General features: G+C 50.3%; 1 long non-coding RNA gene across 2 annotated transcripts in view; it reads left to right on the top strand.

Annotated features, from left to right (window-relative positions):
• LOC116576570 overlaps positions 1-11,116 on the top strand; it is a 48,189-nt gene extending 37,073 nt beyond the window's left edge. For both annotated transcript variants that reach the window (XR_004280208.1, XR_004280209.1), the window contains exons 2-5: positions 3,008-3,177; positions 5,274-6,294; positions 6,674-6,862; positions 8,886-11,116. This is a non-coding gene — a long non-coding RNA (uncharacterized LOC116576570). The remainder of the gene's footprint in view (positions 1-3,007; positions 3,178-5,273; positions 6,295-6,673; positions 6,863-8,885) is intronic.
• The last annotated feature ends 11,632 nt before the right edge of the window (positions 11,117-22,748 follow it).

Genomic DNA, 22,748 nt, shown 5'->3' with positions numbered 1-22,748 from the left:
AAAAAGGAGCTCTGGCCCCGTACTCTGAAGCCAGCCCACACTGGCTCACAAGATTGAACTGTCCAATTTTCAGGACCTTGTGAGCTGCTTGTTAAAGGCATACATCATTTGGAATTAAGTTATAGGAGTTTAATGTGACAATATCACATTAAAAAACAAAGATAATAAATCCTGAGAGATAGTAACAAAGATAAGAAATAATGAAAATTCATCATGCACTGATTATTTTACTGTGTTTTATTATTATCTGTGCTCTTGAGTTTATATACATGGGTTGTATGTCTATGGCAGAAATACTGGAAGTTGGAGCCCCACTGAGCATCTCCCCCTAACTCTGTGTTCAGTGATTTCAGTTTTGGCAGCTCCAAAGGGGCAGTGGGGAACAGCGCTCACACCCCTGGTCCCCAGAGAGCTAGAGTTGCACCACTGGCCTCCAGGGGCCCCAGGGACCCGAGGAAGCGCCCTTAGAATGACTGCCACACCGCCCTGCCTTTTCTTCTGCCCTTTCCCCACTCCCTCCTCTCTGCAGGGAGGGGACAAAGCTGCATTTACTTGGAGGGCATCTCGGCCAGATGGTCTCCCTCAGACAGCAGTGCTCTGAGGAGCTGGCTGAGGAAATATTTTCCCAGCTCTGCCTGGTTTCCTTTTGAATGGGAACAAAACCAGTTCTAAGGAATGCAGCCGGTAGGTCAGTAAATAGGGCGGCTGTGATGTGAGTTCCAGCCGAAATAAAGCAAACTTATGAGTCTGGTTTGTGTAAAAAACAAACTTATAGATTCAGATTTTCCTCCCATCCTGCCCTCCCGGCTCTTTCCTCTCACAGGACACGGTCTGTGCCTGCACCGCCCTCCCCCTTCCCCAGGGACGCCACAGGCACCTGGTTGTTCCTTGGCTCTAGGACAGGAGAAACTTGCTCTTTTCTGGACACGTGTTTCCAGTGGTGAGCTCTTTACTTCTCCTTCCGTCGTGGACATGGCTTAGGCACCATGGGACTCTTTCAAGGGCCCACGTTCCAGAACCCATTGCTCTGAATTAGAACAACCCTCCAGCCCCAGTTCCATTCAAAGCTCAGTCATTTCACTCAAGGGCCAAGTATAGGACAGGGAAGAGATGGGGCAACCTAGCAAGTTGGGAATTCTGATTTCTGATCGTCCCGGAAAATAAATACACAGCTGTCTTTTCTACCCCAAAACCTGTTGGTGAATTAGCCACACTAAAGACACCCTGTGGACATGTGCTCCATGCTAGGACATGCCAACGGCCTGCAGAAGCAGCTTGATTTACTAGCTTCTACTCGTTCATATGTACGTGTTAGTGTGTAGTGTAGTCATCATCATGAACCCAAATGTCTACAGGTAGACACAGGTATGTGTGTAGACGAGCATATGTGAGGGCCATGTGGTAGGTGTTGGTGTTTAAACGTGTCCAGAACAACGTGTGCAGCTGTGAGTTCCTCTGCCCGCACCTCTGTGTATGCAGACATGATCACGTGTGTGTGTGGCAGGAAGCCCAGTGACATCCACAAACCTCGTTCAAATGCTTGGAGAATGCCACCATCTTCTAAAAATAGAGGAAATGTAACATTTTGAAGAAAGGATTTCTTTTAATAAAAACACACCCAGGAACGTCTGGGTGTCTCAGTCGTTAAGCTTCTGCCTTCTGCTCAAGTCATGGTCCCAAGGGTCCTAGGATGGAGCCCTACACCAGGCTCCCTGCTCGGCGGGAAGCCTGCTTCTCCCTCTCCCACTCCCCCTGCTTGTTTCCTTCTCTTGCTGTTTCTCTCTCTGTCAAATAAATAAATAAGATCTTAAAAACAAACAAACAAACAAAACCCACCCAAACATATTTCTTTTTAAAGACTCCGCATGTATTATTAGAAAATACCAAATATTTGGTATTTGATCTTATCCAGGGACAGATTTCATCATTTTAAGCTGGAAGTTCTTTAGAGGGAAAGTCCTAAGGGGAAGGAGGAGAGGCCACGGCCCCTGAAGGGGCAGGTTTCAATGTAGCAGGCTTCCCTTGCTTCTTTCCAGCTGTTACCAGCTGTTTCTGAAGTATTTTGGGCCTCCTCCCACTGTAAAGATAAGGAACTGGTCTCCAGCTGTAGATCCATTTGGCACATGGGCAAGGGATCAGGGGTCCATACCCTTCTTCCTTTTGAGGACAAGGAAACACAAAGACGACCTGAAATCATGTTGCAGCAGAATGAGGTTAGAACCAGGGAAGAATGTCTACTTCTTAAGGGCCATGAGATTTTCTGCAGTGTTTGTGGCATCTCCTCCAGAAGATTCTAAGAGGAGACTCATTGCTCTATGATGTGAATTACAAGGAGGGTCACGGAGAGGCATGTGATCAGGAGGATGGCCTCTGGAAGTTTGAACAGTACGATAAGTTCTGTCTATTGGGCCTTTGTTACGGCATCATGGAGTGAAGGTTTTGTGTGTATCAAGTCATTCAATCACCACAACTGTATAAGGGTAATTATTACCTCTAGTTCACACAGGAGGAAATGAGACGCAAAGAGGTAGACATGTGGCCAAGGTCATGGAGTTAACAATGGATTACACGATGGATCCAAGGTTCACACCTGGGTGGTCTGGCTCTGGAGTCTATGCTGGTAGCCATTAGGCCACCTTAGTCCTGCCAACTCAGCTCCACGGCTCTGTGTCACTTCAGAGAAGTCCCCATCTCTTCTTAGTGCTCACATCCAGAAGCATAAGGCTAAACCAGGCAGACATCAAAGGTTCCCAACTACCAGGAGAGCTTTCAGATGTGTGCGTTCATGCTATGAAAACCCTAAGTTGGAAGGGAACCTCGGCAAGTCACCTGTCCTCATGGGTTGAGGTTGGGAAGTTTCTGCAGGCAGGAAACTAACATGTACGGAACCCCTAGTATCTAACAGCTGTTCAGCTCCTCATCTTTCTCAATGACCAGCATCTCTCAGTCACCAGGTCTTGCCATAAACCCTTAGTAACAAACCCTTTGTTTGTTGTTTCCCCCACAGCTGTAAAGTCTGTCTTACATGAAAGCCTGCCAAGACACGACTTCTAAGGAAAACTGCCCTGCCTCCAGCCCCTGTAAGCTTGTGGTTCAGTCTCCCTGGATACAGTTGCCTTGAGGCAAAGGTGACCCAGTGGCAGCCAATTCACAGACGGGCCAGCCCAGGCTAACAAGGTAAACTGAGATACTCATTTAAGGTCGCTTTCAGGATTCCAAGCTAGTGACTATTGGAAAAAGGAAGGGGTTAACCATGCAAGTTAAGGTGGAAAGATTAGGATATACAAAGAAGGGAATGGCCATGAAGGTCATGTGCAAACTGAGATTACAAGGGAGCAGAAACTGGGAGTGAACAACGGCTATAAGGGGGAGAGAAAGAGAGAGAGATGATGATGATGATACGATGGAGAGACACAGAAACAGAGTAGAAACAGAATGTGGCTGAATCCCAATGGCCTTCTGGTTTCAGAACCACCATGAGCCCCTATATGTCCTCAAGCAGCTTGAGTGATCTCTTTGCAACCTAAGGCCTGCTTAGAATTCTGAAGTTTTCAAATTGTTCGTATTTTTTATATCGTTAGAATTCAGAATTGATGTTATCCCATAATAAGTCTTTGGTTGATTTGTGTTTTAAAATGCCATTTTGAGTGGGGGAAAATATTAGGAAAGGTATGAAAATGTCACAGAACACGAGCTGTATCTTACCTATGTCTGCAACAACCACATCTCACATGCATTAAGAGTTGTGACAAACACAGATTATTGTAGTGTTAGGGTCCATAATCAAAGGAGCGAGACTGATACAAAGTGAAGGTCAAGCAAAGCTTTATTTTGTACCAAGCATCGAGAATCAAACTGACCCGTCAAGGGCCGTCTCTTGCAAAGAGGCAACCCCTCCCAGCCTCACAGACTAACTTTTATAGAGGTAGTTTAGCTGGGCTATACACCGGTGGCCAATGAGATTGCAATACACAGAGAAAACTGCACAGTCATGTTAGGTCACACATGGGCGGCCAATTGAATTACAGTTCACCCTAGTAGATATATGCGTTCCCCACTGATTGGATGTCTCTATCTGGCCTGACCCGCCCTTGTATCTGGGCTTTGCAAGTAAGTTCCTTTGGGAGGGGCAGGGTCAATCTAAGTTTACTGTATAAGGTCAATCTAAGTTTACTGCATAAACAACAAAATGGCTCCCTCTTATTAACTAGGCCCTTACAGTAGTGTTTTACTTACCTGCCACATTGACTTGGGTATGATAAAAATCTGGCATGTCATTCATGTGAATGCCCTCTATTGCGAAGTGCAGCACGTGGTAGTGGGAAACAGATGAGAATCACAGTGGATATTCTTATAGGCGGTTTCACAGGGAGTCTGACAGAGACACAAAATGCTAAGACCCACCCCTGCCGAAGATTCGCAATTGGAACATGTCAGAAACAGGATAAAAATTTAGATCTTGACTTTACCTTCCAGGAGTTTGATGGGCTAGAAATTCTGAAGGCTTCTGCAACTACACAACCAATCTTGCACAAAATATAATTATTATTTCAATGCCAGGTTCATAGTAAATGATTCTATAAGGACTGAAAAAGGCCTTAAAAGCCATGAGCTAAAACCAGTACTGGGAATGTTGAGCATAAGTTAAAGGTGAAGATTGTCCAGATGACCAATAGAACTGTAGAAGACCAAGCCTTGGGCCATCAACAAATTAGGGAGCTGAACCCAAGATGCTGAGGTTAAGTGAAGGACCCCGGGGATAACAGAAACCCTGGTCAGGAGTGCCCTTGCTTCCAGAAGAAACAAATGCAAATTCTCACTGAGGAAAGCATCTTTATGTTAGTTCTGCAGGTTTTCCAGAAATTAAATCAGCCAACTAGAAGATCACAATCAAAGATCACCAAACACATAAGCAATAAACCACCACAGCAAGCATAGACCCCTGCCTCCCCACAAGGGCTTCAGGTATTGAAACAATCAGATACAGAATAGAAAGTCATGGTATAAAAAACATAAAAAGAAATTGAAAAAAAGAGTGACAAAGGAGGGAATTACAAACCACCAGAAGTGACCAGGCATGTTTGAGAAAAGAACCAAAAAAATATTTTGTAGGTGAAACACTATATATATATATATATATATATATATATATATATATATACACACACACACACACACACACACACACACACACCATATATACACCATATATATATATATATTATATACATACCTATACACCATATATGTATATATAATTTATTATTTTTTAGGAAATATTTTCTTTTGAAGTAATCTCTACACCCAACATGGGGCTTGAACTCACAACTCTGAGACCAACTCCGTCTCTACTGATGGAACCCTCCAGGCACCCCTTGGTAAAACACCATTAAGAGCTTAAACAGGAAATGAGAAATCGCTGTGGAGAGAACAAGTGAAGTGTAAATACAGAACAAAGAGAGAGAACATATGAAAAGCATTAAGCAAGAATGGAGGATAGAATGAAAAAACTGAATAAACATTTACGAGAATCCCAAGAGAAAGGAGAGTGAATGGGGGAAAGAGAACATTTGAAGAGAATTTTCCAGAACCGAGGAACGACATGAATCCAGAGAGGATTACAACATGTACCAGGCAGAATGAACACACAGAAACTCACACTAGACCCATTTCAAGGAATAAGAAAGGCCAGGAGAGGATCTTGCCACCAAGAACAGAGAGAAGCGAAATCACCAGCGAAGGCGTGACACGTAGACTACCTCAGACTTCCCAACAACAATGATGGAAGCCATAGGCAGTGGAGTCATGTTGAGGGGAAAAACCCTCTCAACCTGCAATCGCACACACAGAAATATTATTCCCAGTCGAGGGTGAAATAAAGACATTTTCAGAAGTCAGACTCCAGGGTTCATGCTTCTTCCTCTGGATTATTACTGGTAGTTCTCAGCTACTTCCAGATCTACCATCGTACTTCAAGAATTCCCTTCCTGGCCATTGTTCTCGATTCTTCTATGTCCTCCTGCCTTAGCTATTTCTCCTGAGGTCCGAGCACGTTCGTGAAGAGAACACGCCGTGTGCTTGTTTTTGAGGGAGGGCCTGGCCTAAAGCCTGGGGGAATTTTCTGTCAGGAAAGGCTCCAAGGAAGCCAAGGCTTCGCTGGGGAACCCTCCTCCCAACAGTCTGGGACTGAGAAGGGGCTCAAGCCAAGCAGAGGGAGGCAGTCACGGAACATACCACAAAGGCCCCCAAAGTCCCTTCTAGAAAACTTCCAGGCTCCTAAGAGGCCACCACTTGGTAAACACTGAACCTTTAAATACCATCTTACTGGAGTGAACAGAACCTTGCAGGCGATGAGCTCAGTGCTCCCTCTGGGCCGGGAGGGGGGCGCTGGCTGCGATTTGCCTTCTATTTTCCCAAGGTCAGAAGTGACTTTGTAGTTTCCTTGGCTCTGTTCCCTTTCAGATCAGCACTAGGCTTTTAACGAAACGTTTTCTCCTCCCAGAAATGCACCAAACTCTCAGCTAAACCTCCTGGCCTTAGATCACAAGCCCCCCGCCCCGCCCTTCCACCCCTAGGAGTAACTCTGAGGGTGACTGACTGGCTTTTTAACATTTGTTGGTGCAAATATTTGAATTAGCTAACATTTGAATCCATTGATGTTATTGCTTTCTAGGGGTTGGCATTTCTTGAAGGACTTTTCTGGCCCTCCACAGAAGAGGCAAGCTTGTCCTCTCAGAAGGGGGAAGGAAATGCAGGAGCCAAACAAGGGGACAAATGGAGAGGTTGCAGAGAAAAAGGGATCCGACAAGCCAGTGGAAGGGCCGCCCTGTCCCTCCCAGGACCCGAATCTCAGCCTCCCCAGGTGTGTTATCTCTCTCTCTCCCACTTCTTCCCCTCCCCTGTCCTGCTCTGGGCCAGCCCATACCGCTACTCCGTTCCCACCCTAACAGTCCCGCTCCTGGATGAGGAGGGACATCCCCCCACAACCTAGACCTTGCTGCTTCCTCTTTTTACTTTTAAGTCTCTCAGGCTTGGGCCCCTGGAAGTCCTACCCTCACTCCCTGCATTGCATAAGATAACACTAAGTGCTATCACGAATAAACCTAAAAATACATATGGCTCCAATTGGTGGAAATATATTTCTTGTTCATGTAAAGTCCAAAAAGGGCCTTCTGGACTAGCAGGAAGGCCTCCTCTGAGCAGTGGCTGGCATCCAGGTTCCTTCCATCCTACAATCCCACCACCTCCGGCCCCCGCCTCCCTAGGGACCAGAGGAAAGTCACACAGGTCTAGGCACCAGAGACCTTTACGGGCCAGACCCCAAAATAGTGCTTCTCCTCACTGCATTGGCTGGAACCCAGTCACGTGGCCATGGGGCCTCCCCAGGGAGGCTGGCATGGGTAGGGAGCTGTCTCCCATCCCTGCACCCCTCACTTTAATATTTTGCCTGCCACATCATTACTGGCTCCCAGTTAAGGCAGGGTCTGCTGTTCAGAGAACCTCAGCTGCTTCACTCACTTCTCTAGACAGGAGAGACAGGAGATGTCCCCTCTAGGTCACTTCTGAGGATGTGGGCGTGGCTCTCTTGAGAAGTATGCTGAGGGCTCGAGGGCTCTTGAGTGCCGGGACCAGCTCACAGGTGCGAGCAGGTGGCATTAGTTCGTTTATTGACCGTCCCTGCCCCACGGCATCATTTTATGTTTATTTCCCTAGTGACTCTGTGTCTCAAAGGCCAGCGCTGTCACCCTTGGGATGTTGGTCCCCCTTCCCTGTCCACTTTACCCCTCTGCGCTCAGCTTCTACTCACCTAGCTGATACTGGTTGATTTGTAGAACAGAGCTGTCCTCTGTAAGATCAGGGAGAAGGAGCAGACCGTAAAAGGCTCCACAAGGCAGCCTTGTGACCTAGGCAACACTGAGGCTTGAAGGGGACGTAGGTGACAGCTATGTTTTAGGAAGCAGCCTGCTACGGGGGGCCGAGGCTGTCATGGCTGCTGAGGGCAAGGAGCACAGCCAGAAGGCGGTAGGGGTCTTATCAAAGTGATAAAGAAATCTGGTCAGGGGCCTCCGCTTCTCCCTCGGCCACCCTCTCCACCGAGGCTGGAGCACAGAAAGCTGAGGTCATGGCGTCCAGTTCACATTGATGGAGATCATTTGCATTGACCCCTCCCCATCACCACAAATTGGATCCGTCCCTCCCCTATGGCCAAAAAGATGCAAAAAAACGTGTAAGTCCCTCCTGCAGGTCTGCTTCTGTTAGGGAACAGAGCCCCAGTTAATCCAGCCCTGAGTGGCAGGAGTGATAGACCCAGAAGGGCACGTCCTGGAACCTGAAAGGGGACACGCTTGGCCTCCGCAAAGCTCTCAGTCCTTGATGTCCTTGAGAAACCCCTGGAGAGGTGGTTATAATTACAAAGTCCTGGACCCCAAGCCAGAGCATCCCCTTGGCTGCCTGGACAGTTCCCCCAGAGAATCGAGGTGTGCACAGAAGTCTTAGAACAACTGGCTGAGGGCAGTCTGTTCTACAGTCTGTGAGGAGAGATGCTGCGAGCGCCTCGCAGAGAGCACCCTCAGACTTCCACAGACTTCCACAACCAGAGGAGCAGCGGTGGGTGTGGCGATGGTCTGAGCACCTGCTGGCTCTTCCCCACGTGCCGCCTGCTATTGCTGAGGGTTTCACATCTGATTTCCTTTTCACAGGAACCCTATGAAGTAGGCACTACTGTTTCCCCCATTTTACAGATTAGGAGACTGAGGCACAGAGAGGAGTTTCCTCTGATCACAGAGCTGCTAAGTGACCTCAGAAAGTCTTGCCCCAAAGTCTCTGCGCTCAGCCATGATACCAAATATTCGCCCTGTCCTAACTGGACCTTTCTGTTTCTCCAGTAAGCATGGGGTTGAAAGAGGAGGAGGCCGGACAAAAGCCAACAAGACGAAGGCGGAAGGACCGTTGAGCTCCGTCTCTCCCAGGGAAGGACCAGAGACAGACGCCACCAGCCCCTGCCACACTACCCAGAGGTGACAGTGAAGGGATCAGAGAGGGGTGACAAGAAGGAGATGGCTCCTCCACTTCTATTTCAGTCCAGCCACCCAGGGAATACCTTCCTGCTTCCGAGGAACGGCACAGTCGGCCTTCTCTGCCTGCCCCATCCTTCTCTGCATCAACACCTGACCTCTGGAACCTTCGAGGCTCCCTGGGAAGCCTTGGCTAGCTGTCCACTCCAGCAGAGCTGACAGGGAATTTTTGACGCTCTTTTGTAACTTTATATGTTCATATCTTTCTCTCGTCGTGTGCTCCTGGAAAGCAGGGACTCCACTGTCCTGTCATTGTAGTCCCCATACGCGGCCCATCAGGACACTCAGCAAATGTTGCTGAAACAGATGAATGAGGGAGTGAAATGCTTATTGACCTCTACCATGAGACTGACACCCCTAGGCCCTGTCGATCTATCAGGCTGTGAGGACATTGTTCCTGATCACAAGAAATGCCCGGTCCGGTTAAGAGGCACAGATGCCACCGCCCCCCACTGCTCCCGCCAGACGAGTGGGAACTGGAGGCATCACTTGTCTGCTCTGTCCTGTGAGTCGGCCACTGCCCGGCTTTTATTTTTACCCTGGTAGAAAGGGCTTAAAAGCCGCTGGGGATATGTGATATGTGATATGTGATCCTGTTTCCTCCTGTCCATTTCCACAGAGATATTTCCTTTTTTTCTACCCATATTCTTGAGGTGGGTGATCACAATCTCAGTTGTACAGTTTTATAGCAAATAAGGTCCTTATGGCTGCTTTGGCTGATTGGCACCTGTTTTTTAAAATTTTCATTCCAGTAGAGTTAACATACAGTGTTCTGTTCGGATCAGGTGCTCAGTGCCCACCTCGGTACATGTGCACTCGATCCCTTTAACCCATCTCACCTGTCCGCCCACCCACCCCCACTCTGGGGACCACCTGTGTGTTCTGCATGCAGACATCTTTAAATAGAAAGACCTAGGTCCTCCAAGTTTGGAGATGGGTGGGTGGGGGAGCCAGGGAGGAGGAGCTGGAAAGGCCACTTCCCAAGCTTCCCTGGGGTAGGGTAGGCGGTGTCCCATGGAGGAGGAGAGAAAATCTGACCAGGGCCCTGTGCCCCTGATGAAGAAATGCGGGGCTTCTCAGGGAACCAGCCTGGGAAGAAGCAGTGCTCCCAATGGGCGATTTTTAGTCTGGGTGCAGGTCCAAGGCTGCTCTCCACAGCTTTGCTATTTGCTGGGGTTGAGGGGGCTGTGAATGGAAGGAGCTGTCTTCCTCCTGCTCAGACCCCAGGAACCCTGAGACCAGACATGTCCCCCAGGCTGCCGCACGACATCCGTTTGGGCCCTCCATTTGCTGAGCTCCAGGCTGCAGCTCCAGGACTGAACTGTGAGCCCATCACGACCCCTTCTGTCCTCAGATAGGAATGTGCACGGGCCTGAAGCAGCAGCCCAGGGTTGCAGAGGAACCAGACGCCTGAGGGCAGCACGGGTGGGAGATCTCGGGGTTAAGCCTGGCCTGAGCGGATGCACACTGTCTTCTAAAGGTTGAGATAAGGCACCAAGGTCAGGAGCCCAGCCAGGGCCACAGAGGTCAAGAAGGAGGCAGAAGCATGGCCTCAATTTCCCCTATGGAAAAACTGGTGTCAGGACACAGGATGGAAAAATTAATGTGTCTCCCAGATCCTAGCTCTGTTATTTTTCTTCTGATCTCAGACGCTTCCCAAATGACTTGTCCAGGCCCAGCAAGTCCCTCAGCAGAGCCTAGGCAGATAAGGTTAGGGCTGAGAGGACAAAACTGCCAACAGGACTTGGGAGCCCCAAGGAACCCATTTGTCTGCTTTCTGGAATGTGTCATATATCAACCAGGTTGGCTCAACAGGTGGCCTCGCCTGGTCTCCACTTCAGCAGGGGCCACGCACAGTCTTGGGTCCCGGGTCTGGGCCCTGGGGCAGGAGGGATTAAAGCCACTGGAGCCCAGAACCCTGCGTCTGTGCATCAAGGCCCTGGCTGTTCATTTGCCTGACCTCGGCCGGGCTTGTGACAAGAAGCTTTCTGCCTTGCCCTTGAGACCCCTTTTCTTCTACCCTGAAGACCTAAGCGTCTCCATCAGTGCATTTTTTTAAAAAGATTTTATTTATTTGAGAGAGAGAGAGAGAGAGAGCGCGCACACAACTGGAGGAGAGGTGGAGACAGAGGGGGAAGCAGGCCCCTTGCTGAGCAGGGAGCCAGATGTGGGGCTAAATACCTGGACCCTGGGATCATGACCTGAGCTGAAGGCAGACACTTCACCTCCTGAGCCACCCAGGCACCCCCCTCTCCACCAGTCTACACAGAGCTGTGTGTTCCTGCCCAGAGATGCCATGTTGCCCCGAGGCCCCCATGGTAGCCGTTGTTGGTCAAGCACACCACTCTTGCCTACTTTTTCTGCTGAACCCAGAGCTCAAATCCCCCTTGGCCCAGCACTCCAGTTAGTGACCACCGTCCACTAGACCTAGCATGGGAGCAGACACCAATTTACCCTCTCTGCTTTTTCCATTTCTTCCTCAAGACCTAGAGTCCTAAGAGCAGCTAAAGCCCCTCAACCGAATGGGCTGCCATGACTTCCTCATCTATCTGAGTAGCCCATGTCTCCTGTGCCCCACCTGCAGGGACAACCTGGTCCTTTTGCCTTGGTACCCCCAGGTCTAAGGGTCCCTGGCCCATCACCTGCTGTATCCCCTGTTCTGCCTGCCAGTATAGACCCCTGCAGGTCCCCATGGTGGGCTCCCCTAGCAAGTGCCTGAGCCATGCCAGGGGCAGAGCGTGGCTCTTTTCTGTCTCCCTGCCCTGTGGGAGTTTGCCAGGCCAAGCCCCAGATAGGGTAAGATGCTCCAAGTAGCTAATAAGGAGTCCAGCTCCTTTCCCTCCTAATCTCAGAGGGAAATTGACATCAGCCATTGCAGGAAGAGGGGAACCATGGGGAGAAAGAAGATATAAGCGTCTTATCTGGTTCTGAACTCAAAGGCAAGGGAAGTGGGTAGCACCCCTTAATCAGGCTGAGCAAAGTCCCAGCATATAAGCAGGACCACCAGCTTTATCCGAGGTTGACCCCATTAAAAAAGCAAAGCACCTGATGGTCACTTACCTCGGAGGGCCCCAGCTGGCTCTCAGCAATGAACTCTCATTTCACAGGCCTTTTATCCTCTTGCTGCCAAGGACAGCGATGTCTCTCTCTATGTCACTGTCCTTGCTGTAACTGGGTTCAAAACCCATCTCCTCAGCATCCCTGATTGTGTCATTGGGGGTCCAATATAACAATGCAGATATAAAGCATGGGTTTCCTAATCCTTGTGCCTCACCTCACCTGCAAGCCTCTTAAACAGGCAGATTCCTGGGCCCTGCTCTATTCTAAGAATGCCCTGCCTTCCAGGGCCTGAGACCCTGGCTCTAGACAGGTGTCCTTACTCTGCAGACCGCTGCCATCAACACCTGGAAACTTCTTATTAATGCAAATTCTCCCTCTGCCCCAGACTCATTAGAGATGTGGGAGATGGGACCACATAATCCTGTTTTTTTTCATCCCCAAAGATTTATTTATTTCAGAGAAAGAGAGAGAGAGACAGTAGGGGGAGAGGCAGAGGGAGAGGGAGACAAGCAGACTCTCCGCTGAGCTTAGAGCCCACCATGGGGCTCTATCTCACAACCCTGAGATCATGACCTGAACCGAAATCAAGAACCCGATGCCTGACTGACTGAGCCACTCAGGCGCCCCCCCCACCACTCCCGCAATCTGGTTTTAACAACCCTCCAGCTGATACTGACGCACAGAGAAGTCGGAGAAGCCCTGCCCTAGGTGATTCTGAGACAGATCTAAGTTCGGGAGCCACTGATCCAAGAGGCCCTCTGGAATTCCAAAAGCTGTGGCTCCTTTGGGCCCGTCCAATGCAACCAGAGCAGTGGAGAGCAAAGACCGGGACATCACTAGCCTTCTCTGGAGAACGATCTGTTGGAAGGGAGCTGCTGCCATGGACAGCTTCTCCGAGGCTGTTGGTGTACTGGGCGGCAGTTTCTGCAGGCTGCCTGGCCCAAAGGCCTTCTGAAAGGTTCTATTCAGAGTTGTTAGATGAGTAAACATCACTGCTTTTTTCCTTTCCCCTGCACCTGGGGCTCTGACCAGAATGGTTGGCAGCTCCAACGGTGGCCCCAGGAAAGGGTCAGAGCAAGAGATCAATTCTCACCTGCTGGGGAGCTGGGCCCCAGGGACGGAGCTGGCCAGTGGGTTGGAGAGAGGAAATGTCTCCCGGAAATAGGGCCAATTCCTTCCAGTGGGGAAAACCCATCTCTCTTCTACACCCTGAGCACAGTGCTTGCATTTAGAAGGTGCCTAAATAGTGGGCTGGGCTGAAGGCTTCCCAGATGGTCTCTGTGGATCTCTCAGTCGGAGGGGGACACATGGACAGGCTGACCACCCACAGATAATCCAATAGCAACACTAAACACCAAGATGGGAACCGATGTCATAGCCCTCAAGGGTCAGAACACTTCAGGGCTGGAGCCAGGGACCTCTGTAGCTGCCGACAGAGCAGAGATTTGACTCTGTCCTGTTCCTGGTGTCCGTGTGACATAACCAAAGCAGGGCTCTGAGCCCTGGCCGCAGCCACAGGCCCCTGCCCAGAGGGAGGTACATCGCTGTGCATCCTGTCTTGGATCTAGCACACTTCATCTTTTCCACAAGGCAGTATGAGTCCTGGTTTCTGGTTTCAACGGCAGTTTATTTTTTTTAATCTCCTATCCTTTAATTCACTAGGGGACAGGAATCAACTCTCTGGTATTTTATGAAATCATAAGACTTTGACTGTATTGCATTTGAACCCCGAAGGGGTCAACACACACTCCATCCCCTCTCATATTCCTGGAAACCTTTCTTATTACAGTGGGGTTGAGTAACCTTCACGTCTTTCTCCAGCCTCCACCTCCTTCTCTGCAAAGTAGGGATGACACCATCAACCTCACCATGCCCTTATAGCACATTACAAGGCATTCAATCAATTCTCATTTCCTACTTCCTTTCTCCTTTAGACTGGAGAAGCCAACACTCAAGGCCACAAAATGGTGGATATGGGGCCTGGGTCCAGATTCTCTCTCTCTCTCCACCCAGAATACCTCTGCAGTGAGTTGAATTGTGTTCCTCAAAAACATATGTTGAGGTCCTAACCCCTACAGCCCATGAACATGAACTTATTTGGAAATAGGATCTTTGCACATATAACTAAGTTAGAATGAAGTCATTGGACTGGAGTGAGTCCTAAAGCCAATGACAGAGACACACAAAGAAGGAGGCCATGGAAAGTTGGAGGCAGAGATAGGAGTGATAAACTCTAAGCCAAGGAGTGCCGAGGAATGCTGGGGGCCGCCAGAAAGTAGGGAGAGGCGGGGAAGGATCCTTCTCTGGAGTCTTCAAAGGAAGCGTGGTCCCTCCGATACTTTGATTTTGGATTTCAGGCCTCTAGAAACTGTGGAAGAATAAATCTCTGTCGTTTTAAGCCACCCCACTTTTGGTAATATGTACCAGCAGCCTTAGGAAACTAGCACCCTAACCTTCACCCAAATCCAGAGCACAGTCACTGATCTTTCCTTGGCCCCGTTCCCATCAGCAGCCCCTGCTTTCCTGGAGATATCTGCCTTGATCTGGCTCTTCCTAAACCAAAACAATATTTTACACAAAATCATGCTTTACAGTTTATAAGGCACCAAAAACATCCAAAATCTCAAGTCTGTCCTCAGAGCCTTCCTGAGCGTTTTGATCTGTTGACCCCATTTCATAGATGCGGAGACTGAGGACCAGAGAGATGAAATTGATCACCCTGTGACGTCATAACAAATAAGCAGAAGAGCCAAGACAGAAGCCAGATATTCTGACCCTTAGGCCGGATTCTTTCTCTTTAAACTTCTTTATCTTAAAGTGTTATAATGCACATCTATAAAAATGCACAAAATACAAATGGAAAGCTTGAGGAAAGCAACTCCCATATAACCACCATCTAGGTCAAGGGGCCTCCCAGGAGCCCCCTGCCAACCTCTTTTCCTTCCCTCCAGGCCAGTGTTCCTTACACGAGACCACTCATTCTCTCCTGACATTTGGGTCCTTCAGAATCAATGGAGCTATCATAAAAACTCAGAAGCCTCTGTTCTTAGGGAAGTCCTCTAGACTTTTCCCCTAAGGCTCACAATTTCCCTAAAACTATGCCTCTCTGGGGCTCTTCTCCATCCTTCATTCCAGAGGAGGGAAAAAAAAAAAAAAAAAAAAGCTCCCAACTGGTCTTGACATTTTCAGAACCACAAAATCTGGGAGTGGTGTCCACTTTTTTGAAGCAGTCAAACCACAGACTTTTTAGCAAGAAGGGGGGGTAGGGAGGGCAAAAGGGCAGGATCTCAGGGCTGGGACTGTAGATGGGTTAAAGAAACAAAACAATTACCAAGTCTCCCAGGACAGGCCGTCTGCCGCTTCTCCCTCCCACCTCCTGTCAGAGACGTGTCTGCTCTCATGGTGGGAGTCAGTCTGATCCCTGGAATTTGGGCCTAATCTTGCCCCAAGGCAGGGGTAAACCACATGGCTCCTTGGATCCTTCCTGCCTGAGTCTGTAACCTCTCTCTTCTCCTGGGTTCCTATTCTTGGTATCCCAGAGCAGGGCAGGAACTTGAGCTGTTACTCCCTTGCCTGACTTCTGGAAAGTCAATGAAGTCCTCTGAAGCAAGGGGGCCGGTCAAGTCCCTGCGGGACGGTAGTGAGTTAACACAGATGCGGACATGAGATGTTCACTTGAACTCCCAGATGGGAAGAGACAAGCAGATGGATCTTTCTGTTGTGGACAAGTCTGGGTCGCAAGCTCCCCCAGGCTGCCCGAGGCGGAGGCTCAATGCAGCTGCTTTGGCAGATGGGCCGCAGGGCAGGACAATGAGGGGCTCAGTAGGGACAGTGCGAGCTCAGGGGAAGTGACAGCTCAGCCGCCTGTCGGGTACAATCAGCGCCACTCTCCACCTGCTGTCACGGCTGCCACCGCATGGCTCTGGCCCAGGGAGAGGGCAGAGCAGTGTGGTGGGCTGTGGGTTGGGACAGCCGACTAGAAGTGCTCTCTCCTCAGTTGTCCTATCTCTTCTTGGGTCAGGATGCGGCAGGTCCCCTGAGCCCATGGGGAAATTCAGACTCCTGGGGTTGTTTTCAGGGCAAAAACTATGGCATGAGTTCCTGAAATCTACTGCAGGACATGCGCTCTCTAGACTTAAAACCGGAAGCCCTCGGTTTTGCTCTGATTCTACGACTTTTAGTATGCTTGAGCAAATCACTTCCACTCTCTGAGCCTCGGTATCGACATCTGATAATAACATTTTTTAATTTACCGAGCACAGGGGCACCTGGGTGGCTCAGTCAGTAGGGCATCTGCCTTTGGCTCAGGTCATGGTCCTGGGGTGCTGGGATCGAGTCCCACATCAGGCTCCGTGCTCTATGGGGAGCCTGCTTCTCCCTCTCTCTCTGCCTGCTGTTCCTCCTGCTTGTGTTTTCTCCCTCTGCATCAAGTAAATTAATAAAATCTTTTTTTAAAAAATGTACTGAGTCCATATTATGTGCAGGGTAATGAGTTGGATGCTTGGTAAGCATTCTCTCTAATATCAACCCTGTCTAGCACGCAGGGAGGCTATAAGGGTCAGATAAAAATGTATTTCCTTAAAAAGTGAAACACAGTTACCGTATGACCCAGGAATTCCACCCCTAGGGATTTTCTCCAAAGAATTGAACACAGGCACTCAAACAAATACTCATTCACAAATGTTCACAGCTATTCACAATGGCTAAAAGGTGGAAACAACCCCAGGGTCTCCCAGCAGATGGACAGATAGACAAAATGTGGTATAGCCATACTGCGCAACATTATTCAGCCATAAAAAGAAACGAACTCCCAACCGGCCCTACAACACAGATGAGCCGCCAGGATGTGATGCTACATGGAAGCCAGCCAGAGAGTCACACATTGTATCGTTTCTCCTATATGAAATATTCAGAATAGGCAAATCCACAGAGATAGAAAGCAGAGCCGAGGATGCCAGGGAATGGGAGGAGTGGAGAGTGGGCAGTGATTACTTAATGGGTGAAAAAAATCTTTGAGACCAGAGTGTGGTGACTGCACAATACCTGGGATGCACCAAAGAGCCTGAAATGTACACGTGAGGATGGCCGCTTGTGTACCACGTGACCGTCACCTGATGAAACACATGCATGCATGGATACGGAAGCAGCCTCCAGCCTCAAGTCACTGGTGTACATACGTCCGGCTAGCTGACTCCTCTAAAATGACAGGGATCAAGGCAGCTTGCCTCCGCTGTCCTCTGAAGCACAATGCAGACATGCTTCTCTGCACGTGGTTGAAGTCGGCCTCCCGGGCCAGTGGTCGGGCCAGAGGGCACAGGCGTATGTGATCCATGCGGTTCCTGACGCACTCACGGGCTTGCTGCTTCTTGGAACACACGGTCCCACAGAAGCATCCCCCTTGGCAGGCAGCAAATGTGCCCAGAGCTCCCCACATACCCATCTCAGGTGGCCGGCAGTTACCAGCAAAAGCAACAGGCTTCTATTAGCACCGAGCCTCTTCCCACACAGCAGTGTCCATCGTGGCTCACAGAAGGGTGAGACGGGCTCCAGCTTCAGAGACAATAGCAAGGGGCAGGCCGGTGGGTGCAGGGAGGCTGTGGAGGTCGCTGCCCGGCCCGCTGTAATGCACTTCTCACCAGCAGGATTTGCTTTTAGCTAATAAACAAAGCCCCGCTCACCCCTTGTGCCTCCTCCTCTGCTGATCTCCAAGCCCCTAAGGGGCACTGCTTTCCTTGGGGAGAGTCTCCAGAGAGGCAGAGGCCAGGAGGGGAGATGGGGCTGCATGTGGATTGTAGGGAAGGAGGGGGCAGCGCTCTGGATGGGTCCCCAGGCCTCCTCTGCTGATAGCTCTAGGATTCTTACTTTGCATGAAGATCCTGGAAGGCCTGGGTGGACGGAGCAGTCTGTGTGTGGCGGGAAGAGAACAGTCTCAGGTGCTACGAGCTCACCAGGAAAAGGCTACATTCTCAGACTGCCAAGCAGGAGGGACAGCGCCGGCCCTCCGTCCACGCCCTGCTCTAACCCCCAGAGGATGCCGAGGTCCAGCAGGCCCCTTGTCACCAACCTCCGATGAGTTGCCTGCTGCCCTTGAGGCCATGACCCTAGGAGACCGGGGCCAAGGGACCTCTCTGAGCCGCAAAACACAACATGGAAGTGAGTTCAAGCCGCTGGGCTCCTTGGTCTGGGTTGGTGCTGCTGTTACCCTTTGAATGCCCAGGGCCCTCTCAGCAGCGCTCAAGGTTCCCCGAACCTGGCAGCCAAGCCCACTCAAGTCCCAGATGCTAGAGGCCTCTTAATGGCTCTGCAGTGGCCTCTTAATGGCTCTGCAGTGTCCCCTTGCATTCCTCACCCACGCCCCACTTGGCCTGGGAGGGACTGGGGCTTCTGGAGTCGAAAAGACTGTGTCTGACCCTCCGCTGGAGTGCAGACGGCAGTCTGAAGAAGGTTTTGGGGGGAAGGAGAGGGGCCGGCAGCGCCAATCACGCAGTCTGCACCCACCGCCCTCCCGGATACACACACACACACACTGGCACCAGGGGAGGTGAACCCCCGTGCTCCCCAAAGGTGGGAGAATAACGCAGAAGGGGGCAGGGCTTTCCAGAGGAGGCCCTCTGTACCAGGCGGAGCGACAGAAGCTGAACCCCCTTTACCCACAAGCAGCTGGTGCTCTCCGCCCTGCCCTCCTGCTCCGGTCTCTAGCGGAGAGCCCCCCCACCCCATGGCAGAGGAGAGGGCGCTCATTGAAGGATCAGCTTCGGGTTTGAACCCCAGTCGCCTTTCCCACTCCCTTAAAATGCCTCCCAGTGACACCCCCACACTGCTCCGAGACTCCGAGGGGCTCCCTGGCTGGGGGCGCTGACCTGGGCCTCTAAGAACAACAGCAAGACTAGACAAGAACATCGCCCAGCACCTCACCTTTCAGATCTTCTCCCGCGGAAGAGCGGCACTGGTTCGCGTCAAATCTCAGTCGCAGGCGATGCTGACACCTCTCCTGCAGCCCACCCACGAGAGACCAGGCCTGCCAGCTAAGGGCCTCCTCCTGCTTCCCTCCTGCCCCCACCGCTGCCCTCCCATTCTCCCTCCTGTGGAGGCGAGAGGCCATGTCCGGCAGCTGGCAACTCCGGGCAGGGTAGCTAATCTGACCGAATATCCACAATGTGTCAGGCGTGGGTGCGGGGTTGTTGGGGGCGCTGGGCCTCCAGCAACATCATACGCACCAGGGCCCAAGTCAGAGCAAACTAGGCAAGAACACAGAGAAAGAAAGAAAATAAACAAAGGTCTCACTCACCTCTATACCTTGCGGGCTTGGTTCATATGGAAGCTGGTTCTGGAAAAGAACAAACAGGGTGAGGAGGGCCTGTTGCAGAAAGTTAGGTGATGATCCCACTCCAGACTCCAGGAGCAGGCCTTCCCGAGCGGGGGGTCTTCCGAGAGAGCTCCCCAGCGGGCACAGAAGGCTGCTTTAGACAGCGGGGGTTGTCATACAGGCTTCAAGCATCTCTACTGATGATGCCCTTGTCTGCCACTGATGGGAGCAGCAAGAGAAAGGAGAATGGTGGAGAGTTGTCTTTGCCGGGAGAAGCCCAGAGAATCCCAGTCAGTCTAATTCTCTGAGGAGGTGGCAGGGAAGGGGTGGGGGGGGGGGTGTTTTCTGCTGACAACCATGATTGCTGTTGGCCCTGGGGCAGGCTTTGCTTCCCAGGTGACTTATCTACTCATTCATCCTGTCCCCTAGGCAACCTTTCCTTCACTCCGATGCTGGGCTTGTGTTAAAATCTCAGTTCACCTCTTCGACCCTCAGTTTACCGTCCATGTTAAATGGAAATAATTGTAACTACGTTTCAGGGTTTTACAAAGAGTAAATGTTGTAGGTAGAGGATCCAGCCCAGAGCTTTCAAAAATAGCAGTTCCCTTCGTCTTCCTTTTTCTGGTTCTCCAGAAAGAAGGCACTCTCTTCTAACCCTGTACCATGCACCCCAGTTCGCCCCTCAAGGTCCAACACATTGGCTCCTGGAAGATGTTGTTTTTTTGTTAAAGTAGATGGAAAGGGGAGCTGGAGGCAGAGAGGGGCAGGTTAGAAGGAAACATTACGGGCCTCAGGCGCAGAAGCTGGAGAACAGGCTGCCCTGGGGGGCTGCTCCTCCTGGCGGGGAGGGGGAGGGAGCCAGCTCTCCCACAGGGGGTGTTACTTAACGTGGCTGGGGATCGAAGAAGTGGAAGGTAGGGGGAGTGAATCTTTCTGTATCTTGATTGAAGATCAAAACAATTTCTATTCTTGCAAATTCCCTTAGAAATATAGCCGCCTGGGGATTGGAAAAGGAATTCAGCTCTTCGCAAAGCTTACCAAGCGGCCTGGCTGGGAGCCATTTGGCTGTTTCTCCAACAGGAAAGGTGGTGAGGAAGCAAGAGTGCCCCCTCTTCCTGCTCCAGCAACAGACGGGGGGAGACAGTCTGCGAACTCCACAGCAGTGGTGCGTCCCCGAGATACGAGATCCACAGGGATAACTCCCCAAGCTGTCCCTCCAGTGGCCAGGGAGCTCAAAGTGAATGACTGCTCTGTCTGTGATTGCCCAGGTCCACAGAGCCTCTGGAGAAGCATGGTGTATCGAGACCCCCATTTTTACCCCAGGATTTTTCATGGGGGTGGAGGTAGATTGCTATGGAAATAAACATGAATGTTTTATGGACCAAAATGCAAACATCACATGACTTTTTAACATCAAATGTGAGATTTTGGCTTGAGGGGGCTGCTTTGGATGGTGCGCTTTGATTACTGGATTCTTCTGGCGTTCTTCTCTCCTCTTCTGGACACTTCATGAAGAAAAGTTTGAGAAGCCCCTCATTTTAGAGACAGAGGTTTCAGCGATGGCCTCTAGTTTTGAGGTCATCACGTGGATCTCCCTGCCTCCAGAGAGCATTCTCAAACCTGGCTACACACGAAAACCACCCGCCAATCAATGATGAGATGCCGGGTCCCATCTGCACAGATCCTATTTCATTCATCTGGGGTGACGCCTGGGCCTGGGTGTTCTTTTTTTTTTTTTTTTTTTAAGATTTTATTTATTTATATGACAGAGATTACAAGTAGGCAGAGAGGCAGGCAGAGAGAGAGGAGGAAGCAGGCTCCCCGCTGAGCAGAGACCCGATGAGGGGCTCGATCCCAGCACCCTGGGATCATGACCTGAGCCGAAGGCAGAGGCTTAGCCCACTGAGCCACCCAGGCGCCCCTGGGCCTGGGTGTTCTTGAAAGCCACCCCACTGGCTCCCTGTGCAGCCAGGGCTGAGAAACAGGCCCCCCACATGGAGGGCTGTGCTACAGGAATCCTAGGCCCTTTGGGCCCGCTAACCTCTGGTTCTGTTTTTTCCTTACAAGTGTCAAGTACATCGTCTATTTCCTTCCCAAGCTGCCACCACCCACAACCCTACCAAAAACGTCTTCTCTCTGACCTTTCTGTAGATTAGGGCTTCCTTTCCACACCCTGGCCCTGGCCCACTCCTGGACAAATACCCAAGGTGAGGAAAAGAAGTGACATTTTTCTAAGTGTCTTCCATGTGCCAGGTGCTGTGCTAGATACTTCCGATTGCTTTAAAACCACCTAATGAAAAAACAAAATAAAATAAAATAAAACCACCTAATGAGCTAGGTATTAATCATTTCCATTCTGCAGATAAGGAACCTGAAGACCAAGGGCAGTAAGGAACACACTCTAAATTTCTGGGATCCAATGCCATTCTGTCTGACTCAAAATCCATGCCCTTTCCAAGACAATGATAATACATTGCTTTTCCTAAACCCCCTTTTTGCTTTTAAGGGGTTTTTCTTTCTTTTATTTTTTTATTTCATTGTTGAACTATTATGTTATTAGGGGGACCATGTACAGGTAAGCGGATGAATAAATGAACCAGAATTCAGGAATCACACACATTACTAGGGATCATTATTCTCTATTCTTCTCTGAACTCCAGTAGAACTAGACCCAAGTCCTTAGACCTTTCCATGGACCCAGGTCACTAGTTCTTGCTTTGAGGAACCAGCCCTGTCCACCCTCGGCTTGGAGCCAATTTCTTTCCTCAGCCCAAAGGGATTCAGAGTGGTGCTACTCATTAGGTAGCATTCTTCTTCTACCCTCTCTCCACCTTAAACCTGTCTCTTAAGCCCCTGTCTGAGAAGGAACCAGGCATCTCTTCTTCTGGGCTGCTCGTACTTGGCTCTTAGATACTGACCTTTTCCATGACCCCCTCCCCAAGATATTTCTCCATGTCCATAGAGTGTTCCACAACCTTGCCATCACCTCTTGCGTCCTTCCTTGGCAGGGGAGGGGAGGAGTGGGGTGTTGAAAATTCTAGGCCCGGAAAGTCCCACTTCTATCCTTAACTAGCCTCTCTCTGATTGGTTTAAGATACCGAAGTAGATTAGCTATCCTTCAGTAAGATCCAGCTTCTACACCTTCCATTTATTCAACCAACATTTAGAAAGGACCTCATAAATGCCAGGCACTTGGCCAAGCATTAGGTCAACCAATGAGATTGCCCCCCCCCCCAGGGAACTTGTAATCTACTAAAATAACCAAAGGCAGCTGCCATTTATTGACGGGCCAACATGTGACAGGCTCT

Source organism: Mustela erminea, chromosome 17, assembly GCF_009829155.1.
Source record: "Mustela erminea isolate mMusErm1 chromosome 17, mMusErm1.Pri, whole genome shotgun sequence".
NCBI classification, from domain to species: Eukaryota; Metazoa; Chordata; class Mammalia; order Carnivora; family Mustelidae; genus Mustela; species Mustela erminea.
The sequence above is the reverse complement of the archived record's forward strand: the minus strand, read 5'-3'. Positions and strand labels throughout refer to the sequence as shown.